Here is a 25949-nt window from a genome sequence, read left to right on the forward strand (position 1 = left end):
AAAATAGGGTATTCAGAGTATTGAGGTATTCAGGTGGCCATAATGTCTGATAGTCACAATGTCTGTTTAGTGTCTAAGGATAATTTCTGGCATTTAAAAGAAAGAGTCAAGGATACCAGGTATACTAAAATACAAGGGAAAGTGACTCAAAAAAAGGAATTATCCCAAGCACAATGTAAAAAATACCTAGTTGAATTATATTCATTTATCTAATTAATAAATTTAAATTTGGTTTAATAGATAAAAATGCTGATACCTACAAATAAAAATGTACTTTTAAACTATATTAATGATCATAATACACTCTTGCCCATTCATAAAAATGTATCATCTATTAGAGGAGTTGTCTTCTAGCTATGGTATCTTGTGATCTACAGAACAAGGAAAAAATTTCTAAGAGGTGTGCAAGTCTAAATAACTGCAAAAAATAAAATTCAAATGCTGATATTGATTTGCCTGGAGTGATACCCACATAAGAAATTTTCTTTTTTTTTAATTAGTTGCTCATGACAATACAATGATCTTGACATATCATACATTTGATTCAAATGGGGTATGAATTCTCATTCTTTCCTTCATTCTAAAAAAGACCTAGCTAGAAACTTACCATACAGCGCCCCTCTAGGATAGCAAACCAAGAAGTGAAAAACAGCTAAACTGTTTCCCAATTAAACAAACATTATAAATAACACCTAATCTCATTAAGAGACAATTCCAACAGAATTTTATTTTTGTGATAATTTTTATTAGAATGTTCTTGTTTTTTGAACCAAGCATGTACTGATTATAATTGCATTTAAAACTCAAAGCAGGTCATTTGTTTCTCTTAGAACCTTGTGCTACAGGATATTTTTAAAATTTAAATTGTAGACTATGTTTGTGTTTTAAATTTATATACATACATATATGTACCTATATATGATTGTGCTATTTGTCATAATAAAGATTTCTGAGAATAATGGTATATTGTATTGAAATATTCTAGAAAAAGTAGAATAAAAATAAAAATTTCACAGAAAACAATAAATAATGTAAAATATTATAATGTCAGAGTTTCTTAATTTATGTATAAATAAATGATGGCGAGTATAAATTGCTAAGGCATTTATTTTATTTATTCATTCTTTTTTGTGGTACTATAAAGCCCAGGGCCTTGCTCATGCTATGCAAGCACTCTACCACTAAGCTAATTCACAGATCTTTTATGGGTTGGGGGGAGGGATTATTGGGGATTGAACCTAGGGGCTTCCTACCACTGAGTTATATTCCCAGCCCTTTGTTCTATTTTTATTTTCTGAGAAAGGGTCTTACTAAATTGCCCAGACTACTGTCAAACTTTCAATCTTCCTGCCTAGGCCTCTCAAATAGCTGGCATGTGTCACCATACCCAACACCAAAGCATTTACTTATTCATTGTTAACGGACATTGAAAAACTGTGATGTAACAGTTTTATTCAAAATGTCAGTATCAGTTATCCACTGAAAAGAAATCATTTTACATTATTTTTACTTATAAAAAAGTATTAGGATTTGAACTTAAAAATATGAGAAGGTATTTATCAAAATTCTTCCAGTGAGTATAAAAATGGAAAGTCTCAAGATCACTGTATAACTCAATATAAGAAAAACTCAATAAATAAAGAAGAAAAACTCAATAAATCCTTTAAAAGCTAAAGTTTCTAAGCCATATTTTCTGAGGTCAATGAATTAAATCTATACAATTTTAAATAGTAAAAATGTACAGAAAACAATGTATGTGGTCACAAAAGTACACCAAATTATGCTTTAAAAAAAGAACACCCACACATAAAATGAGAATAAAGCTGTATACAGCAGTATATTAATAGCCATAAATATGTTCAAGAAAAATAAGTAAAAAGGGATTCACAAATATTAGAGCAAAGAAAGGATAAAATGACAAATCAAGAAAATTTAAAAATACATAATAACTTCTTACCCTACTAATCAAGAAAAATATACAAAGAACATAAATATATAAACTTTAAGATAAGTAAAACATAGTTACAGCAACATTTAAGCAGAATAATAGAAAAGTACAAGATGCTAGAAAGAATGGAGAACTAGATTATAGCCTCTACTCTATAATTTACTCTGAAGGCAAAAATCCCTTGAAATTCAAGAGTCCACTCAAGGAATTCACTCACGGGTGTCTTCAGTAATTAAAATGAACTACTCTTCTAACTTTTAGAGAAACTTTAGGTGGAAATAGAGATGGAGATGGAAGGAGAGTCCAGAGAAATATATTTCACTAAAATGAATTATACTAACTATCTCTGGTTATAATGATGATTTAATGAAGGTTTAAAATACAAGTCAACCTCTGAATGCAATTTTTAAGAAAAGTGGGTATAAATGATGCACTAAGATATCATGAGGAATGCTGCTTAAAAGATCTATTAATCAATGATCTCTTAACTACATTATTTCATGAGATAGTTACTATAATCAATTTTCTTTAAAAATGACATCTTTAGGAATGTACTTATATGCATACAAGTAAGCATTTTACATACATATATAAAAGATCATCACACAGATAGGATTTGTGGTGGCATAGTCCTAACAACAGTGGCTGGACATTGTAAACTGTTTTATACAATCTGGATGTTCTTGCACTATGACTATTACAGTGAAATTTTTATTATACTGAGGATAATTACGCATGTTTTAGATTATTTTGTTCCCCTTGGCTGTCCAGATTTTGGTCATTTTACTGCTCATTAAAATTTCCACAAGAAAATAAAGAAACAAATGCAAATAAAATTCAGGGCAAGCATAATTTTATTCATATTGACAGACACGGTAAATTTTGTTACTGTAAGATTTCTATACTATTAAAAAACACCAATCTTCATTTAAATCACTTAAAATATATTTTATTTTTACTTCTGGAAAAGATTAAACAAGGATCCCCTCCCCCCCCCCATAGCAGCAATTAAGATTTGTTTTTCCCTTTCTTTCCCCATTCTGTATAATAGTGTCTACCTACATCCTATTGTGTGGTCTAAAGCAACAGGTGACCAGGCTAAAGTCCAGATGTTTACCTAAAGGAAATCTGTTCAAAAATGGAAATAAGAACAAGTATTGTGATATGATGTCATGTTGCAGAGTAAATAGTCTTTCATGAATTGCTCTATTACAAGGAATTTTTTTTTTCAGTTTTAAACAAATCTTACAAATACAGAAGTACATAAATTGGGAGTTAACTTTATCCATAGTTTGCTTTAAATCACTTTTGACCAAATTTGCCACAAAGCATTTATATATTATTTTTACTAGTTATTAAATTACTCACTTATGATAATACAGACAGTTGAATGATTTTAAGGACCTAATGTGAAATATGCTCCTACAATTTATGGAGAACTTCCATAATTTTCAATGATGATCTTACCCAAGGTACATGATAGTCCCTTCTTAGTTACTTGAGATTCTTTCCAACTCTACAATTCTATTACTCATTTCTAAAAATGACCCTGTCCCAGCTGGATATTTGATAATTAAAAAATTCAAATTTGTAAGAACTTTTCCAAATGCCCTGAGATATGTGGGACAACAACAACAATAAAAAATCATTAAAATCAATCCTTTATATTTTTGTTATAAAATAGGATTTCACATATACATTGCAAAAGCTAGAAAGTTGGCTATTTTTATTTTTTTCTAACACAAACATCATAATTTTAACAAATATAAGAATATAAGAGAGAATACTAAGAGTTCTGGAAGCTAGTTTTTAGTTCACTTTCTACCCAAGCCTACCTATGGTTCATAGTCAAATTTCTTAAATTCTCCCAGTCTTGGTTTCCTCATAATCTTGATGAGTTTCCTAACTCTTAAAATTCTTTCAAACTTTAACACATAAACTATGAATTAGGTGAACTTAATATGTGGAAATATTACTTTAATTTTGCTTTACTATTTTAAAATTATTAAACTGGGGCATACAGTAGCAGAGATTAATACTAAAAAAGTTAAGCATAAAATATAAGCTTATTTATTCTGATTTTTCTATTTCATTTGTACAGAAATTTTGATGCTTATCAATTATATTCAATAATATAAATAATTTATTAAAATCTAGACATGGTGGCACATATCTATAATCCCAACAATTTAGGAGGTTTAAGCAGGGAATTTCAAGTTCAATGTCAGCTTGGGCAACATAGTGAGACCCTGTCTCAAAATTTAAAAAATACAAAGAACTGGAGATGTACCTCAGTGATATAGTATCCCTGGGTTCAATCCCTAGTACCACAAAAATAAATACAGAAATAAAATAACTTAATATTTGGGAGGTAAGCCCAAATAAACTTCTAAATTTAGTTGATGAACTTTTAGTTATATATAAGATATCCTAAAATTCTCATCATCTTTGATTTACTTATCTTTAATGTTTTTACTTATGTATTTTTTAGACACTATGTTGCACAGGCTGGTCTGGAACTCCTGGGCTCAGTTTTAAACACAGATGTGTATTTAGAAATCTGATCACTGTCAAATACACTGAGTATCATAATTGTATAGGAACAAAGTAACAAAGTAACTTTTTTTTTAAAGAGAGAGAGAGAAAGAGAGAATTTTAAAATATTTATTTATTTATTTATTTTAGTTTTTCAGCGGACACAACATCTTTGTTTCTATGTGGTGCTGAGGATCAAACCCGGGCTGCACTCATGCCAGGGGAGCGCGCTACCGCTTGAGCCACATCCCCAGCCCAGTAACTTTGTTTTTTAAAAAACTAGGAGAAACATGTTTAATGCTTTGCATTTGTTGCCTCAGCTTGAATAAAAATACCTTTAATGTGGCAAAGGTTTTCATAAACTTAACAAACTATTATTAAGAATTTAAGTTTTATAGATAAGATAATCATCCTTTCTTCCTCCTCCCATTGCAACCTGAGGAATTTGAGAGCTAAGTGTTTTCCTATGTCTGAATGAGAACTCTCAGTAGGTGATCCTCAACTCCCAACATTACAGACTATCTGATTGGTAGGAAACCTGATTCAGAACCTTCCATTCTCCAACTCCACTCACCCACCAAGAGGCACAGCTCACTCTAATACCAATCATAGACTGGATCTTACAGGGTGTTTTATAGAGAAGGATTTTGACTATATTCCATATTACTATAATTCACATAGTGACTCCTCAAAGCTGAGTTATAAACTAGGTTCAGTATATGTCTGAAGCTTTTCTCTGTCTGTGACCTCCTTAGTCTACTGCCTGGCAAGTGCCCTTCCCATATCCGATTAACCAATAGCTGCTCTAAGGAAAGGAACTCCTCCATCACTTCTTGAGAATATAACACTTTAGACTTCAGTGTATCATTTATTGTCTTGAAAGATGAGATAAAAGTCTTGAAACTGTGACCTAGATAACTATTCATTCTCCTAGAGAAATAATTTGTGTGTTTATTAAAATGTAGTTTGGGCTGTGATTGTGGCTCAATAGTACAGCACCTGCCTTACAAGTATGAGGCACTGGGTTAGATCCTCAGCACCACATAAAAATAAATAAATAAAATAAAGGTATGTGTCTATCTACAACTAAATGTGTGTGTGTGTGTATTTTTTTATTAAAGTTTAAAAATGTCGTTTTTTTTTTTAAATCTATTTCCTGTTATGTATGGATACTTTAATTTTACCACTTAAAATCAAAAGCAAAGGACAATTTAAAAAATAATTTACAAACATTTTATTGATAATTAAATGTGAACTTCTATCACTTTTTTCTTTTTTCATTAATGGCTTACAAGTTTAAAACTTAAAGGGAAATTGACAGGCAACAAACTATAATCACACAAACTTTACCATAATGAATGACAAATGTAACGACAGCATACTCTAAGATGTTCAATTTACAGTTAGGAAGTTTATAACTACACACAGTGCTAAACCTATAGTATGGCAGTCTCAATGACTTTTGTTTGTAGTGTTTCAAATTCTGAAATATAAAAGAAGCATAAAACTAAATTTTAATTTCCCCTATGATTGAATAGGAAATATTGAAGACTCTATGGCTTTCCTACTGAAATTTCCCATAATATAAGACTGAAAAACAAAAAAGTCAGTTTCAACAAATTAAATGTCTTAAAAAGAATAGGAATGTGAAGGCATAGATGTTCAATTCCTATACATCAAAAACACTAAGGAATGGGAAAGCAAAATCCTGAGGATAGTAAAGAAAACCATTTTTCACCTTCTTTTATGCTACTTCTTTTCTTCTGGAGCAACTTGAAAAATATCTCCCCCAAATTCATGTACATACAGAACCACAGAATGTGCCTTTATTTGGAAATAAGGTCTTTGCAGCTGTGATTAGTTAAGGTAGGTCACAGTGGATGAGGGTGAGCTCTAAATTCAATAATGGTGCATTTGTAAGATGAGAAAATACTAATATAAGGAAAGAAACACAGAGGCAAGAATATCACATAAAGATGAACGTAAAGACTGGAGGGATAAAACCAAAGAATGTCTGAGCCACTAGAATCTGGAAGAGGAAAGGAAGAATTCTTCCCTAGAAGCATGACTCTGCTAACATTATGATTTCAGACATCTAGCCTAGTAAATTATAAGAGAATACATGTCCATTATGCTAAGCTGCATAGCTTGTGGCAACTTGTTAAGTAGCCCAAGGGAACTAATAGATCTCCAAATGCCTTAAAATAAAAGTTAATAATAAAGAATTTCATTTTTTCTTGGATCCACATAGTACATTTGTTCTGTTTTGTTTTCATATATTCTTTGATGATTTACACTAAAATTTTAAATAAACTATCATTCTACCAGTCTAACACTATTGTTCAAAAATAATACTGTATTTTGGATTTAGCCTTCAGTAATAATTTAGCTTTACCTATGTTTATTAAAGTTTAATGTAGAAATGAGACCTGGATCTACATTTGGCCTCTAAGATAAGATATAGAACAAAATATTGTCAATAAAAATTTTAAAACTTAAAACATTTAATTTTTATTGGTTAATATTAAAGTATTACAAAAAACTATACCATAATATTTACTATACTATACTATAATATTTAGGCAATAGGATGCAGCAACTAATGGATTATCGTTGTAAAATCCAAACAATGATAATAGGGGATCATTTCACAGTTTTTGTAATGGTTTCCACACAGTAATCTGTTCTAAGTGTATCCTATTTCAAGGTGCTCTCTCAGAGTCAAACAGAATAATACTTTGTATTATATCCCATGAATTTTAATTTGCAAAATGATGAACTTAAATTCATAAGACTATAGAGAGCTTGAGAAATCTTAAAATTTTGATTTTTCTATTTACTTCAACTATTACAAAAAATAGAAAGTAAATTTTAAGAACCAATCTGACAAAAAATAATTTTAACTATATGTTTAAAACTTCTTAAGGTACTTGAAATAAAAGACAAACTTGAGTTGAGCAATCAACTATCTCCTCTACTTAGGTGTTCTGGGTACAGTTCTTCTGATAGAGAAGAACTGCTAAAAAATAAAAGAAGCAAAGCAGCAAAATCCCAGAGACATAATCTCAGATCTCGAATTTGCCATCCAAAAGGAGTGATAGACTAAATAAATCAACCCATTTATTTGTATGTGAATGTGATCTATTAAAAGTTCAGAAGATGGTGTCAGAAGTACTAAGATAAGAGATACTTAACAATCACTTGCTAGAAGAAATGAGAATTTAGGTGAAGAGTTGGCAGGGAGGAAAAGAAAAAGCTATGGGAACAGAAATTGCCTGTACGGAAGTTTAGCAAGTAATAGAACACCAAACTGCAAGACAGATACAATTTTTAATTTTGGGTCTGTCATTATTTTAGCTGTGTAAAACTCTAAAATATCACCTGATGTTCTGGGGTCTTGTTTACTTACTCATCCAGTCAACCAAAATTCACTAAGCATCAATCATGTACCAGGCACCTTCTAGGCTCTGAGGAAATCACAGTGGCTAGAAGTCCCTGCTATTGTGAAGCTTACATTGATAAACTATAAAATATAAGAAATTTAAGAGGAAGTCATAAATTGAAAATAATAATAGAAAAAGCCTATTGTTGGTTTCCCCACTTCTACTAGCTCCTTTTTAACAACATTCTATCATTGATCTTCTCCCAAACACATGGTATCATGCCAAATTTCCAGTGGATCCCCAAATGCATACCTAAACACTTTTATCTGAGATTCAAGTACCCTATATCCTGGCTTCCACCAACTTTTCTAGCTCTATCTTCCAAAATTCCCTTTTGTGAACTTCCTGTTCAAAGTAGGTTATTTGATATTTTCTCAAATATACTTTACATATTGCAACTTTTAAAACTTGCCCATGTGCCATTCTCTGCCTGAAATGCTTTTTTTCTGTCACTTTTCCGTAAGAAATATTTCCTTCATATGACCCTGCGATTTTCTGAGCAGGAGATAGAAAAACTAAGGTGATGCTGAAAACAGATAACCTGACTGAAATCAAGACCTTATGAAATATGATTGTTGATTACATACATGAAAATAAGTAGGTCCAAAAAATGTGGTTTGTAAAAATCAGAAGACTTTGACTACTGATTGAGTATATATACAAATGCAAAGAAATTAGTTTAAATGTGCTCAAAATTATATGATTATGAATAGAATTATAAATTTCTTACCAGATGATACATAGTAGGTTTTCAATAGATGCTGAGTTAATTCTTTTAATTTTATGAGTTGATTTTAAGAAACTAATAAATTCCTAAAATAAATTAAGAATGTTTAAATATTTATATATTGATTTATAATTTTATAGAAAGAGAAAAAATTGCTATACTAAACATGACTAACTAAAATGACTTAAACTTCATGATTACCAGATTTAAATATGTTATTCAGAAATCAGATTTGATACTAACAACTTCAAGGAAATACGTGAAATAATATATATTTTTTTTAACTGAGATTTAACCCAAGGGTGCTTTACCACTGAGCTACATACCCTGCCTTTTTTTTTTTTTTTTTTTTGGTACCAGGGATTGAACCCAGGGAAACTTTTTTTTTTTTTTTTTTTTTTTAGTTCTTTGATAAGTATATGGGAGGTGGCATGGGATAAGTGGCAGAACTTTGGAGGAGGAGGGGGAAGGAGGCAAAGGGATAGGAAAGACAGTAGACTGATATGGACATCATTCCCTAGCCTTTTTGTTTTTTATTTTGAGACAGAGTGTCAAGTTGCTTAGGGCCTTGCTCCTATGCTGAGGCTCACCTTGAATGTGTGATCCTCCTGTCTCAATCTCCCAAGCCAAGCCATGCCCAGCCTGTTCTTAAATTTAAAAGAAGTCGGTGTTGTGTAATAAATAGCATGAACAATATCATAAATAACTTTATGTAAATGAAATAAAATGTCACAAAGATAATATCCATAGCACTCCTATCTATCCCTTTTTTCTTTTTTATCCCTTCATAGGCAACCACTAACATGCAATTGAACTATAACCTTCCTATAAGTAGAACTCTAGTACTTTTGCCCACAAAAGAAGTACATGTATTTTCATGCCTGGTGTATATAGGCTCTGGAACACTGGCATTTCATCAGATTATGGTTGACTAAATCAAAAGGGTAAGGGTGACAGCAGAATCCTCCTACCAAAACAGTCTAATATAAAACAATTTTATTAATGATAAACTCAAGAAATGAAGAAACAATTTAATATACTGTTTCAAGTTTATATTGTTCAATTTTAAGGTGCTTTCTCTTAGGAATATGGTGATAACCTGTCACTTCATCAAAATTTAGAACTGGTGATCTCTGTTTCAAAGTGTTTCCACTTTCACAATACAGAAATTAATAAAATCTTCAAGTGGTCTCCTTCCAATGCAATACCTCATTAGAGTTTAAGTATGCCCAAGGCATCTAGAAGTACACATCTTGTTATTACTAATTGAGATATTCCTGAAAAGAGGGGCTGGGGAAGAATTTTATAATATACACGGTTTATATTTTTTAAACTGAAAAGATACTATCAATTTTCTGCTTCCATAAATACACTTTTAAAATGTTGACTATTTAATTAGACTCATAGTTTACAATTCTAATGCCTAGCTGTTGATAGCTGTTGAGAATCTGTAATCAGTATTGATTTCTAATATTAATTAGTAAATTAACAAGTATTTTAATAAATCAGAAGTTTATACTGGTATCTGAGTATGAAAGCAAATACTTTTTTTTTTAATTTATGGAAGTCCTTGCACATTGGCTTTCCTGTTCCTAACTGGAAGCATAGAAGTGAAGACTGAACTTTGCTTTTTGTATGAAATATAATATGCAAGAAATTTAAATATACTTTATTTGGTACCAGGGTCCAAGCCACATCCCCAGCCCCCACCCCTTTTTTAAATTTTGCAACAGGGTCTTTTTTTAAGTTAAGGTCTTAGGGCTTCACTAATAAGGTGCTGAGGTTGAACTTATGATCCTTCTGCCTCAGCCTTCTATGTTGCTGGAATCACAGACATATGCCAACGCACTCAGCTTAAATATACTTTAAAGAAATCAAGCATATTGTCATATATTCATAGATCTTACCAGTTTAAATAAGGCTAAGAGTCTTGTTCAAAATCAATAATTATACTTTAATAACAACTATGAAATTCTGAATTTCTAAACTTCATTATTCTGCCCATTAGGAACAACCTTGTGGTTCAGTCCTTAACTGTGACATGAAAAAGGACCATAATGTATTGTCACCAAACTCTTAAAATACGGAAATTCATCCATATGATTATTATTGTCTTCAAAGTGATCAACTCAGAGTTATCATTTTTTCCAAAAGATATAGTCATTTCTCCAAAAAAACACTGAAATTTCTCTTTCAAAAAGGCCTCACAGGCTTTAAGCATTATTTTTTTCTGAATATAATTAACTATGGTAAATACACTCTTGAGAATTGACCTAATTTTTTGAAATAGCCAAATGTTGGTTAGTCAAGCCTGTGAGGAAGGTAAGTAATGAGGCATGCCTATATAATAAGAACTATTTTTATTTGTGACTTTCATAAAACTCCATTTCAAAAGAGTAGTTTCCAAAACATTCTGGTTAATGGTACTATAATGACATTGGGAATAATAATAATCTATTCCTAATGAGGACAATCTCCTTCATTTTCAGACTCTCAATTAAAACCAAAGACACCATGTAGCAAGCATAGGAAGTCCACAGCATATTAACCATTTTCCTGCATGGTGGTAAGATTACTCCTTACCTAAGATTTCTGTGCAGGGAATGCTCTTTCTTCCTATTCCTTAGGCAAGCTGAATCAACAAAAAGCCAGCAAAAAAAAAAAACAAAAAAAAAAACCATTTTCCCTACAAGGATACCTTAACCAAAAATGCAAAATATACACAGAAAAAGCAGGACTCACAGATAAAAATAAGCTAAATAGCACAAAAGGTAAACAGACATTATATGTTTTACTTGTTCATGCAAAGTTTTTAATATAATTTGCAGTAGGATTTTTTTTCCAAGAATTCTGAATCATTTGAAGAAACTCTATAAAACTTTTACAAGAAATCTCATTGTTTGAATTCACTGATCTGGTTTACTTCTCTTCTATTCCAGGTACAATCCGGAAAAGTTAGGCAACTTTTCCAAGGTTACACCATCAAATAATGGTACTAATTTGACTTCCTATGTAGAAGATCTTAGCAGAGCAAAATTGTGAAAAATAAGATCATCAATAGATTAGCCTTGGGCACAAACGAGTAAATACAAACATAATTTATCATTTTGCTAGGTTCAATAAATACCATTTTGATGAGTTAATAGCCTTTGAAAGTAAAAACATTAGCCATCAGTTAAATAAACAAGCCATTAAATGGGAAACAGAAGTGTCAATAAATGCATAATTTACTAATTTTCTAATCAATGATGCTAATCATTGCTGGATATTAATCAAGAAGTAGACATTAGCCATACCACAGATGATCATAATGATCATGCCTCACTAAAGGAAAATCTAAAATTACAAACAAAAAGATTAAAAACAAAAATACAAAACACATATTCCCTTATAAGTACTTGTTGACAAATGATTTGCCTTAATCAAATATGGAAATCTTTCTAACATTCAGTATGAAAGGCTGTATACTGGTGCCAAATATCTATGTAAAGCCGACTGAAATCAAAACAAATCCTAATTTGACAACTACACTGTATGCTAAATTCAGTAATGAAGGACATAAATTTGGAACTTCAGTTCCTAAACTCATTTTGTAATTTAGTAGTTCAATAACCTTATGCAAATTATTTAATCTATTTAAGCCTCAATTTTCTCATCAATAAATTGAGGAATAATATTTACTTCATAAACAGCCTGGTACATACTAGGTGTTATAGGTATCCTGGGGCCCATTACTTCTTAGCAGAATGATATGGTGCTTTCCAGCCACTCCCAGGGGAGAAAAGAACAGACTTAGGTATGTTCTCATCTGGGTTGATACCCTGGCTTTATCTCTAGCAACTTACTCAACTTTTCTGTGCCTCCATTTCCCTACCTTTAAAATGGGGATTATAAAAGTATTAAACTCCATGAGTTGTTCTGTAAATGAAATAGTATCTATATAAAGGATTTAGCACAGAAAAGATCTTTTAATAAATACTGGATACATGTTAACTATTGTTAGGCCTTGGTTTCTCCACATATAAAATATGCAGTATGCAGTACAAATATGACATTCAGTATGGTGTGTGTATGTGTGTTTCTGTTACAAGTAACTTTATTACTATGTTTAAGTTTCAAGTTAACTATGATAATGCAACTTTAGCATATTTTTATTCAAATTTACTGTTATGATTCATTGAACTTTATAAAAAAGTCTTTAATTGTGGAAATTAACATTCTGCTTCACCGGAACATCTAACATATAATTGGTATTCAACTATCTAAAATTCTCACCTGACCAAAAATGCAAGAAAATGGATATTAGGCCAAAAATGTTTCCAAGAAGCCAAAACTAATAAATTAATAAGGTTCACTCTGAGTAGAATCTTTAACTCAGAACTTGTTTATGCCTATTTCATGAATAAATGACAACAAAAAATAATCTTGGTTGTTTGATGACAGAGTAATAAGAAGTGCAACATGACAGTAAACAATGAGGGAAGAAAATAAAAAACCCATCCTAAAAATTAAACCTGTGGAGCTGGACATGGTGGTGAACACATGTAACCCCAGCAGCTTGGCGGCTAAGGCAGGAGGATCACAAGTTAAAAGCCAGCCACAGCAATTTAGTGAGGCCCTAAGCAACTTAGTGAGACCCTGTCTCTCAATAAAATATTAAAAAGAACTGGAGATGTAAGTCTGTGGTTAAGTGTCCCTGGGTTCATTCCCTGGTACAAATATTATATATTTGTATATATAATATATATTTGAATATATATATATTCTCCTGTATTTGGAAGTGCTCATGTAATTAAAGCACTTAATAAGAGAGAGTGTGATATTTAGGAGGTTTGGAATCACACTGTATAGCCGACATATCATTGTTTACCACCTAATATCTCTGTTATCTTGAACTTAATTAACCTATATGAGTAATAATTTCCCCATCAATAAAATGGGAGAATTCCTTCTTAAAGAGATGTGGTGACAAAACAAAAAATTTATAAGACATTTAGCAGAGTAAGGGCTCAAAAGTGTGGGATAATAACTATAGTACGCATTGCCCATATGGGGCCACCTATCTCTCAAAGGCTCCTGAGTAAATTATCATATTTTAACAGAACAATAAAATAACTGATGTTTGTAATGATCTTCAGTGATGAAGAAATTAAACTATATTTAATATATTCATTCAATAAGCATTCAACAAACATTTATTGACTATTATTTTCTCAGTATTGGGCTTAGTTCTGGTACATAAGAAGGCGATTAAGACACAGTTGTGACCTGAAAGAACTTGTCCCCTCATAGGGGAGAAAGAAATGTAAACAAATGATTACAGTATACTGTGCTAAGTGCTGTAACAGAAGTATGTATTGGGTGCAATGGCAGTATAGAAGAAGGAGAAGCCAGCTTTGCCCTCAGGCAGTCAGAAAAGGATTCAGAGAAGAAATACCATGCAAGTAGATTCTTGAAAGATATGTGAGATGGTAAGAAGAGGCTAACTTAACACAGACAAGCAAAAGTGTTGAAGCACAGGTGAAAAGAGCAATGGAGTTTTGAGTCTAAGATCATGAAGGGTCTGATAAAACACCAATCAAGATGACAAAGGTAATGACAGCGTGGAGGCTGGATTAAAGAGACAGACAGAAGGCAGGGCAACCAGGGTGGAAAACTAATGAAGCCAACTCAAAGTAAGAGATGAAAAGAGACTGAATTTAGGCCCTGATGGTGGGTAGAGTGGGAGATGGGAGGGTTTATAGCTCATTTTAAACATATGACAATCCAATATGTTTGTTTTTTAAATACAAAATTAAGAGAATAAATCCTTTGCCATCAAAACATGTGGCTCTCCTGAAGGAACTATTTTTGGTGATTTTGAGTTCCTGAGATTTTAGTGTTACATAATTCATAGCACGATGATAAGGAGATAGCTCCATCTCCAATAAAGCTTGAAATAACATTTTAGGTATTTTGTTAATCGGCCAACTTTTTCTTTCTTATGATAAGACTTGTATTTAGCTCTGATTGATTGTAACATAAAAGAATGCAATAAAAAGTAAAGCATAAGCTAAATTCTAATCAGTAATGTTTGACAGCTTTGTCTAGGAAAACAAAAATCTTGTATGCAGCACTTAATTGCTTTAACTGGAGTTTCCAAAAAGGTTAGATCTTGTACTGCATTTAATAAAACTCTTCCTCTTATTGAACAATACTTGTTCAAATATTTAAGCAAGAATTTCATTTTATTAGAGTTGGTATAAAATACATCACAAGGAAAATATTGGCCATAAAGTTGAGAAATATAAACTATAAATCTTAAGGCTTTGTTTTAACTTCTTAAGGGAAGTGATGACTAGAACAGCAGCAAGAGAACTACTAAAAGTTGAATAACCTTCATGTAAACATACTTACGCACTTGTTAAAACAAACATTATTCCTACTGCTAAAATTGAAGTTGGCAAGTCTTTCCTCTTAATAGCATAAAAAACAATTTGAAAAGTAGTAGAATAGCAGTTTCTTTGCAAAGAGACTAATAGTCATCATTAAAAGAGCCTTAAAAGCAAATACAGAATGGTCAGCCAGCCTGATCACCTTAATTTTTAATGAAAGGATATTTCCATATATATAGGGAATATATATATTTCCATACATATGGAATATATATATATATATATATATATATATATATAATCATCATCATCATAAGAAATGAAGTTCTGAAGGAAAATCTACTATCATTAAAAAGAAATACTAATACTAATTTTAGTTTTCACCTTTACTATGATGATCTATAATGAGAGAAAATAATATATAAAAACAAAAAGAAGGAAATATGATAAAGCAATATGTAAAAATCTGTCAGTGATAAAACAAGCAAGGGTGGCTGTCATAAAAATGGCCAAATGGCTTTTTTCACCTCCATCAAGGTCACTTTACTGATGATAGACTCAATAAGATGATAATGCATTTAACCACTTTCCTTGCATCTGACTTCGACCTCACAAATCCAAATGGCCTTGTTTAACTACCCTGGCCTTTCAGCATTTTCCTGAACAAAGATAATTAAGGAGATGTACTGCCCCCTACTATCACAGGAATTGAAAGACAAACTTTTAAGAACACAGCCAGGTGTCTGCTCCACTAATGCACAACTTTGAAGCAGGAGGTAAAATGAAATAATGGTTAAATAATTATAAAAGGTTAACAATGTTAAATTTGTTGTATAAGGTAATTTTGTTTTATTTAAAAGAAATGGCAAAAAATGTGTTCCGCACTACATTTTACAGGTCTCTAGACAGCAGATCCTCTTTCCCTGCTGGAAACAGTTTAAGATGAAGGCAAAAGGATGTTATGCACAAACTAATGTAAAAAAAAAATTATTAAAACTTCTACACATCATCTTAAATTTTCAAAAAGTTTGTTAGTATACATAAGTAGAAAAAAACCTGAAGTATTTCCTTTTCTATATTAGTCATTCTAGTGTTCTTTATAATATGTTCTACCTTTTAACTACACAAAACAAGATGTTCAGGTCAAACATTGTCTAACTTCAAAGAAAGAGAATAAGAACACTTAAGAGAGAAACTCTTTTTCTTTTAAATACTATAGCATGCAATTTCCCAAATATATCTATTACTGAAGTGCAATTTGGCCTTAAATATTTGAGTGTACTTTTCAATTATTATTCTTCTCTTGTGAAATTAATTTACAACCTCTAACATTTATGGCATAAATTGTTTCTGATATACCAAAGAGGTAGCTGTTTCAAACTGACATACTAAAACTTAAGAGTATTTCAAAACTTAAGCAAGGAATTTGTACTTGAACAAGAGCTAGGTTTGTAACCAAAACCAACAATATGAAAATCAATTTTTAAACAACTGGCTTCTTAAATATTGAAGCACATACCATTTCAAACACATATAATATCTACTCTCCTACTCCCTGTTATGGTTATTCTGTAGTTGAAAAAACAAACTTTGCCCTGTCAAAAACAAACTACACATTCCAAGTACCTAAAATTAAACCTCAATTCAGAATAAAAGGCCAAAGACTTAAATGTGTATTGTAATAACTTTTTGTTCTAGAAAAAATTCCAATAAGTTGTACAAATTCCATTTATATTACCTCTTGCTAGAGAAATCTGTAATGCCAAACAACCTGATAAATCTAAATGTAACGAATTTCTAATGTAAACTATCTCTTTTAGAAAAAAGAATAAGTGTTATTTTGGCTTTAAAATATTCAGTGTTCCAGGATATGGAATCACTTCACATAAGATTATAGCCAAAGCAGCACTTACGATTAATAACGTAAAATCTATATTTATATGCTTCAGACTTGTCCAGATCAATGTGATACAGAAAAAGTCTTGCCAATAATCCTAATCTAAACCTTTGGGAATCCTCTTGCTCTACTCCCTTATTCCTCTAACAGTCCCTTATCTTTCCATTCCTTTCTTTCTACCAGGAACTTCACAACTTGTTTTTGTGACTATTGTCCTGTTAGCCAAGAACCAGGTCACTGGGAGACACAACTCATTAAACACTCTATTAGTGGCTTAGGATTTGTTGTTGGTGGTTGTTTGTTTATTTTATTTTTTTAGTTGTTGATGGACCTTTATTTTATTCATTTATTTATATGTGGTGCTGAGAATCAAACCCAGTGCCTCACATATGCTAAGCAAGTGCTCTACCACTGAGCCACAACCCCAGCCCTGGCTAGGTTTTTAACTATAACTATTTAGAAGTTCTGGTCAAACCTAGAAGGTACAATTCACTGTTGAGGTTAAAAAAAAAAAAACACTGTCCCAAATTTTTTTATTTACTTTCTTACTTCAACATATCTATCTCCTTCATGGTACCATTTTCACAACATCAAATATCCATAAAGAAAAATATTCAATTTCTCAAGTATTAGGTGGGAAGGTACTCATATCTACACTAACTCAGAATATTACGGTCATGCTTTAACTGGTATATGCATGTATTCATATCTACATATATATTTTCAGAATAAGACATCTATAGGAAAGCGGCAATATACCCTATTAGTGTAAAATTTAATTTTTTTAAATGAGGAAAGTTAATAAAAAATAACATTTACATAAAAATTGCAAACGAATATATTGTCCTGTTCTTAGCATTTACATCTGGATTACTAGAAAGGTAGTTTGTTAAAAAATCTCCACTCACAATTGTTTAGTTAAAGTAAAACCTAGGAAACAAAATTAATTATAAACATAAAGAACTGATGTTCCAAAGCCCAATCTCTTAATTGCTGATCAGAGCTGAAAATAGATTCTTTTTCTCCACTAATTGAATGAGTCTTGTTAAACCTTTTGAAATGCACTTTAGAAAATGCAAGAATACAGCTTAGAACAGGTTCTTTAATTTGGGTCATTTTCTGTTACTTGCAGTGGTGACGGGTGCTTAGCAACGCTGTTCTGGTGGCCCTTTTAAGGAAATGAATACCTGGAATACAGCATTTTAATCTATTTTATGGCATTAATTATCAAGATCACTGTATTTAGACAGTGCCTCCTTTGCCACTTGCCTACATTATGAAAGACAGGAGTCCCATGATAAATTGAATATATTATTTCAGATGACAGAAGATTCTGTGCACCCTGTTTGCAAGTAAAAAAAAAAAAAAAAAAATCTAAGGATATAAGAACTAACAGTAAATAGAAGCCACAAAAAGGGTTAGTTTAAATGTTGAGACAAGGATATTACAGTGAAAAATCTGTGTTCAAACATCTATAAAGGAGACCACGCTAAGTCACTTTTCTTTTTCTAAATCTTTGAAAACTAAATTCTATTATACTACACACTAGGCCACTGATATCTAAGAATCATGATGCAACACTGCCAAAACTGAGTACGATTGTACTTGGTAAAAATTTGATGAATATTTTAAGTGTTGATATCTTATAAGAAACCTGTACATGAGAAATAATAACAATACTTAAATATCCTTTTAAATGTAATGAAGTTTTCAATTCTCATCTATTATAATGTGCTCAAATGATTATCAGGAAGACTAGGAGACAAGGTAAAATACAGAGCTATCAAGTGGTTTCTAAGAAATCCAATTGCCTTGTTATGCTCTGTTCAGGTTTTATTAATAATCAATATAACAGGTTAAGAAACTAATAATTAAAAACATTCTGAATATTCCTATTTTTTCTAAGCTCAATATTTATCGTTAAAAGTACAACTCTTTAAACTTTTTCCTAATAATTACAGTTTATTTTCATGTCCCGAAGAAGGAAGGTGAAGCTCTTATACATCTCCATTCTTCCCTATCTTTGCAGCTAATAAGAGATCAAGTGACTCCCTCTTTGTCTAAAATGTATCCTAATTTCAGTCTTTAACAGCCAATTTTTTAAAGCTTTTAACAGTCAGCCCTCAAAGATGAGACAGGAACCAGATTAACAACCTGCAATCATATTTTTTTTAAGTTTAAGTCGATCAATTAATGTATAATCAGCATCTCCTTAAAGTAAACATACTTTATGCCAGACTTCAAATTTCTCATCAAATTGTGTAAATCACAGAATAAAATGGAAAATACCAAAATTTCTCAGGTTTTTAGTCTCTGAAAACACATGGACTCCGCTTGGGGTTTCAGTGGTTTGAACGTTACAGATGCATTGTAATGCCTGGGAATGTGCTGAAAAAACAAAACGTGGGGCACAGACAGTATATGCTGCACTAAAATATTCTACTTAGAGGGAGGCTGAGTTAAGTTAGCTGTATTTCTAAAATGCCTTCTCTGGATATTTTCAATCTCTTTTCTAAGAACTACTTTAACAATTAACACACAGAGGTCTCTGGATGGATCTCTGAAACACTTTAAATCGGAGAACAAAAGGTTTATTTTAAAAATGAAAACCTTGGCTTGTACAACTCCAGACGTGAATCTGCTTTCAATTACTGAAAGTATTTCCACTTTAGTGGAAGGGGATCAAATCTTCAACTACACCATCTTAAGGCACTGAATTTGATTATATTAGGCTTTCCGAAGACAAAATGACTTTGTGACACAGGCACATATATCTGTACATATCATTTATAAGATATTCCGGAGAGATAGAGACGCTAGCCCACGAGAGGGAGGAAATGTGATATCTCATTCTGAGAGCTGCCACGGATCCTTGTTTTATTTTATTAAAATATACTACACAAATGGGCAAATGATTTTTTTTTTTTTACTTTAACAGACACTGCACAAGTTTTTCCAAACCATTCCCAACTATTCTTCCACAGGAGTAACCTGCTTCGAAGCACAACTACAAAGTTGAATTTCTTTCAGAGTCTCCACTCTGTAAAGCCCTCACGACAAAAAAAGCACACACTAAGTATTTCGCAGGCGAAAAAACTGCTCTTTTAATTAGCAAGATTATTTTGTACCTTTTTCTCCATTAAGCAATTAGCATGATGGATTTCGGTTAATGGAACCGAAGGGCTGATTCATTTACGCACAACGCAGATTTTTTAAACATTTCAGACATAATTATCCAAAATCATTATTTCTAAGATTTGCTCCTCACGAATTCGATAAGATATATCGCAAAAGTCACAGAAATGCAGTGGGGGGGGGGGGGAAGACGGCTTTACCTCATAGGTTAGGACTGTATACTACTCATAAAAAAAAAATCCATCTAATTAAAAATACCGGGAACAAAAGACTCCATTCTGCCCGCGGCTACCTGCACCACTCCGGGTGACGAAGAGTAAAGGAGAAAGTTCAGCCTTCGCCTCTTTTAAATCCTTATATTTGGGCCCTCAGGGGTTAAAAAGCCACCTCATTTCAGATGCTAATATTGCCTCTGCACCGATTTCAAACCCGCGCCGGAGCCTCCTCCCTCTCCGACACCGGCAGGGAGACCCGCGGAGCCGCTGCCGCTACCGGGGCTGCCGCTGCCTCTGCCGCCGCCGCCGCCTTTGCGCGCCCGGGAGAGAGAGAGCGACCGAGACGCCGCGCGAGGAGCCGCGCGCCCACCCCAGGCCGCGGCCCCCGCCGCCGCCGCCGCTCACCCACCTTGCCGCGGCGCGCCCTCGTTGTGGCCGTGCGGAGCCGAGCCCGGCGCTGCCAAGTTGCCTCGGTCTGGAGCGTATCATGTTACAGCGCCGGGCTCGGGGCTTAGGCTGCGAGCGGCAGCCAGACATGATAGGCTGAGGCTCCTCTGTTTACACCCGGCCGCGGAGGGGGCGGCGGCGACGCTTAACCCCTTCGAGCCGGGCCGGGCAGCCGCCGCCACCGCCACCGCCGCCCCGCCAGCCCTGCCAGCCCCGCGTCCGCCGCCCGGCCCGGCCGCCGACACCCCAACAGACTCACACACACACTCACACATACTCACACACACGCCGGAGCATTCCAACAGCCCTGCCCCAAACGAAGAAGGTGAAAACTGCACGGAAAACTGGTCGCCGACGAGCTTTGAAGACCGTGGCAGGAGGGATCCTCACCCCCCCACACACAGGCAGACCGGTGGAACATCAGTGTTCTCTGGTGTGGTTTCTCAGGCTGCTGTGGATTTTGCAATACGGATTTTTTTTTCTTTTCCCTCTATGAGCACTACTTTCCCGTGCTCACAAAAGCAGCTCTTTCCCAGCACATGAATGAATCCGACCCCTGCTCTGCCACCATTCATGCGTCCCACATCCGAGATGTTTACTTAATCCAAACCAGAGTGACGGCCGCGCTCCCCACGTCTTCGCCAAACTAAGTCTTAGCGCTCACGGGACAAGCCGCCTGGGAGAGGCGGGCACACCGGTACCTCGCAGGCAGGCGGGAGGGGTCGGCGGTAGGGCCCCGAAGCCAGGCACCCGCGGGGCATGCGGGTGCGGGGGTGGATGTCGCCTAGGAGCGCCACGGGGACCCGTTCATTCCGCAGTCGCCGCTTGGCCTCGGCCGCCGCGGCTCAGCCCCTCCACTGGCCCCCTGAGCGGCCAGGACGGTGGCGGGGCGGTCTGCACCCTGTCCGCGCCAGCCAGTCAGGCTCCCGCCCTCCCTGGGGGAGAGGAGAAGCTGGGGGCGTGTGTTCAAGTGGTCTGAGCTGCTCTGAATTATGTGCCAGGACTGGACATCCCTGATGTGAAGTAGCCAATGTGGTGTTCTGACCTGCTTCACTTTTAAATAAAATGTACTTAAGTATTGCTGCATTTAAATTCTTATTTTTTTTTAAATTGTCCTTTCCCCCCTTCAGATGCACTTTTATCATTATTTTTGCACTGCCTCCAGAAATCCATTGTCCCATTTCATTTTTTTTTTCTGGAACGTTCTACCTACCCCGTTCAGCCTCTTCCTCCATTACACTGAGGAATAAATCAATGTTTATGAATTTTAAGTTACCTGTGTTTTCTTCCAATGTCCCCAAACTCCTCAAGTACTTTTATCAATAAACACGAAAGAAATTTTTAAAAAATCCTTATGTCACAATACTCTTAACATATTCATATGAGTTCTGATTTCACTTTTTAACTTCTAAATATAAACTTAAACCAACCCACCTCCAATAATTAACAAAGGATCTTTGTTCTCTATTTATCATTAGATTACAATGATAAATCCCCCCTTTACTCCAGTAAAGATTAAATTCTTTCCACATTCCCAGGATTCAACAAGAACAGGAATTTCTTTCTTTTCTTTTTCTTTTTTCTCTTCTTTATTTCTTTCTTTTCTTTTTTTTCCTTTTTTTGCATATTACCTCTAGATTGACTTTTGTCACTTTTATATCTAATGTTAGAAGAATGTGAATAGCTCTTTACCTTTTTGAGGGGACTTTTCCTTTTCTATTTCTATGATGGTCCAACACATCAGTTATCATGCATGGAAGTGTGTAAAGGTATTCTGTGTTTAAGCAAAGTCTGTATACCTTATTGTTCTTCAGCTCATCTAGAAACATGACTCACCAAACACATCTTATTATAACCTGATTATCACTACCATCCTATGTATTCCTCTCTTACTGATCAACATATTCATCGTTTAATTAGGATATTACTAAGTAAGATGTCATAGAAATTATTTAAATGCATAGCAATTATCTAAAATTTAGACATTCCTTTGACACAGTCTAAATTTCAAAGTTATTTCCAGGTTTTTAAATTCTTACTCTCTAGTAAAATTGGGTCAAAAAATAGAACAATAGATATTTTGTGGGACACCAAAAGATTTCTAGCTCTTAAACAAATAACTTTCAAAGTCATAATATTTTGAAAAAGATCATTTCAAAGATCATTAAAATGCATGTGACTCTTCTGGGGGAGTTGCCTAAACTAATTGCAAATAAACACTATATAATTACTTAGAGGATGAAGAAGCTATCCAATTCGAATCTTAGAAGAATTAAATAGGCAGAACATTGAACAGTTAAAATTTACCAGGATATGGGGGCTTGTCTGCACTTCAGAAATGTACCCCTTGATTTTTCATGACTACAAATTTGCCAATCTAGACTAGAACATTAGAACACAGAAAGATGAACACTCTAATTGAAGAACTAAAGGTTCTAAGATCTTAAACAAATCACAGTTTGGGTCAAGATGAATCTTAAGAAGACTGATATTTGGCATGCTCATTTCCCCAGATAAATGCTATGTAAATTGGTCACTGATTGATAGAATTTATTAAAGTTCCAATTTAAAATGCTAATTAAGCAATGTCCATCTATAAATATCAGCACCAGATTAAGCAAATTTTTATATTGGACTGTATTGGAATATTGTACATGTGTGTCTGGTTTTATCTTTTCTGAATACAAAATTATTTTCAAATTGGACAAAGACAACATCTCTTGAGAATTATCCAGGATTTACTTTGAGTTAAGTTGAGCAGTAGCAGCAACAGCCCATGGGAAAGAGACAGAGGAAGAGATGTGGTTTTAAACTATTTCTATTGCTGAAATATGAAGGATGGTTTCCACATATGTCTTCCAAGAAAACATGGTTTTGTGACCACACCCATTCGTGCATTAAATTACTGCCATATTTTAAACACAGGAGTCCACCAAAGAGTTCCATAGAGACATACAGTCATAATGCACACATTCAACTTCTATTTTCCTCTTCTACAGCTTGCCATATTGATGATGTCAGGGGTAATTAGCATAATAGATACTGCCTTCCATAACTTAAGCACTTCTCCTCTAAGATCTGCAGAATTCCCCACAGTTCCATGAGCAGACACTATTAAATACGTTGAATTATGTGGCTATTTTATGTTGTGAATAAATAACCACGTGGAATCATACTTGCAATATTAAATGAATTTTACTTATAACTGATTTCAGTTCTTTAGGCATAAAAGCCTAATGACTGCACACCACAAGGAAGATTTTTAAAAATGCATGAACTAAACCAAATCAAAGCAAATTGTATTAAAAAAAAAAAAAAAGTCCAAGAGTGAACGGTTACTTCAAACTGGAACCAACTTAGTTTCATATTAAGAGTGCTTCTGACCTCTCTCTACTTAGGCCAACAACCTTGAAGAAAAATTAGAGGGTAAATGAAACTGAGATGATTACCTTCCCTTCTAATTTTTAAGCACAAAAATCATATTCTCAGAGATGCTTAAAAAAATAAAAATCTATCCCCTATTACTATACTAAATACATGATTATGAAAAAAGCTAACACTGAGGACTTTGTATTATGGCTAACATTATATTAAGCATTTGACACCTATCCCCCACCTCTCCCATATACAGTACAGAGGGTCAAACCCAGGGCCTCATGCATGCAAGGCAAATGCTCTATCACCGAACAAGACCTTTGGTTCAACAGACATGTTTATTTTTTTTTAATTATCTGAGTCCCCCCCTTTTTTTTAAGAGAGAGGCAGAGAGAGGGAGAGAGAGAGAGAGAATTTTAATATTTATTTTTTAGTTTTCGGCGGACACAACATCTTTGTTTGTATGTGGTGCTGAGGATCGAACTCGGGCCGCACGCATGCCAGGCGAGCGTGCTACTGCTTGAGCCACATCCCCAGCCCCTTATCTGAGTCCCTTTAAGCAAGTAATATTACCTCATTTTACAGAGGAAGAAACAGGAACATAAAGGGTTGAGAATGTTCCCATACAATTATGGATTGTCATGGGTGAAATGCAGTCCTAAGTTTGATGGGTCCCTGAGCCTAATGTTTAACCATTTCACTAAATATTTAGACAATATTGACTGAGTAGTTAATATTTTCTAAATCAAGTTTTTCGGATAAGCCACATCAGTTATTTGAAAACAAGATATTCAATTTTAGAAATTGATAATTTGTAGATTTTGTAAGGGGTAAAAAAGAAGCACAGCATCTTCTTTCTGTTGTGTTTTGGGTTACCTCTAGAGGTAAAGTAACAATGCCAACATTAGTATCTTCTGCAAGCTGAAATGTTATAAAAGAATGAAATGATCAAAAATATTCCTAGACATCTGATTTAGGAATTGTCATGGGTCAGTATACATCTGTCACTGTAATTTATCTTAATGGACTCCATTAAGAATTTTACATTTATTTTAAAAGTTTTTCACTTTTAAAATAAATATGTCAAATAAACTAAGTTACTAAAATTGCAGTGCACTGACATAAATTGGTACATAGTAAGGATATGGCTACTCCAGTTACATGCCATAAATAAATTTTAGACTTTATTTTGTTTTGCAAACTGTTATTTTGTCAGTAGCACATAACTTTCTACTAGTTAAGTGGACTCCATTCTAATCTAACAAAAGACTGTATTTAAAATTATATTTCTAAAGTCCATTCTCTAATAAACTTTAATTATCATTTATATTGGAAAAGAAATAAAGGTTTGAAAACAAAGTCTTGTAAGAATGGCCAATTCATAATTTTTCACAGATGTCTATAGCAAATCTAAAAGGCTAGCATAATATGTAGGTGATTCTTTGTTTATCCTACAGGAAATTCCACCCACAATATACATATTTATTTCATTACTATCAGAAATGACCCACATCTGAAATTATTTCTAAAAGGCAAGTTTTCTTTTTCTCTTTTAAAGGTGTCATATCTCTCTCTCTCTCTCTCTCTCTCTCTCTCTCTCTCTCTCACACACACACACACACACACACACACACACACACACAACACACTTTTCTGCAATCTGATACATGAGGAAGACCTAAAACTCTTCCTTTAGAGATCTAATCATGTTTGCTGTGTGCCAAAGGAACTGGTCCTTATTTTTGTCCTAATTCAGACAACCTTGGGCAGAAGCCTGCTGGGTCCTCTGCAGTCTGGACAAGCAGGGAAGAGGAGCAAGCAGGATCTGGGTGTGTGTGACAGGTCTGGACTCC

The 25949-nt window shown here is 33.8% G+C and overlaps 1 protein-coding gene across 20 annotated transcripts in view; it reads right to left on the minus strand.

Moving 5' to 3' along the window:
• Tenm3 (teneurin transmembrane protein 3) overlaps positions 1–25949 on the minus strand; it is a 2500614-nt gene that overhangs the window by 312174 nt on the left and 2162491 nt on the right. Inside the window, exon 1 of one of the 20 annotated variants that reach the window (XM_058571209.1) lies at positions 21003–21538. The exons of 16 other annotated variants lie outside the window; for them this stretch is intronic. The gene's annotated coding sequence lies outside the window, so the exon portion shown is untranslated. Of the gene's footprint in view, positions 1–20351; positions 20570–20679; positions 20819–21002; positions 21539–25949 lie in introns of those variants that run through there. 3 more of the 20 variants (XM_058571208.1, XM_058571210.1, XM_058571211.1) reach the window with 3 other exon arrangements.

This window comes from Marmota monax, unplaced genomic scaffold, assembly GCF_021218885.2.
Source record: "Marmota monax isolate L192 unplaced genomic scaffold, Marmota_monax_Labrador192_F-V1.1 WCK01_AAM20220418_F8-fsc00113, whole genome shotgun sequence".
NCBI classification, from domain to species: Eukaryota; Metazoa; Chordata; class Mammalia; order Rodentia; family Sciuridae; genus Marmota; species Marmota monax.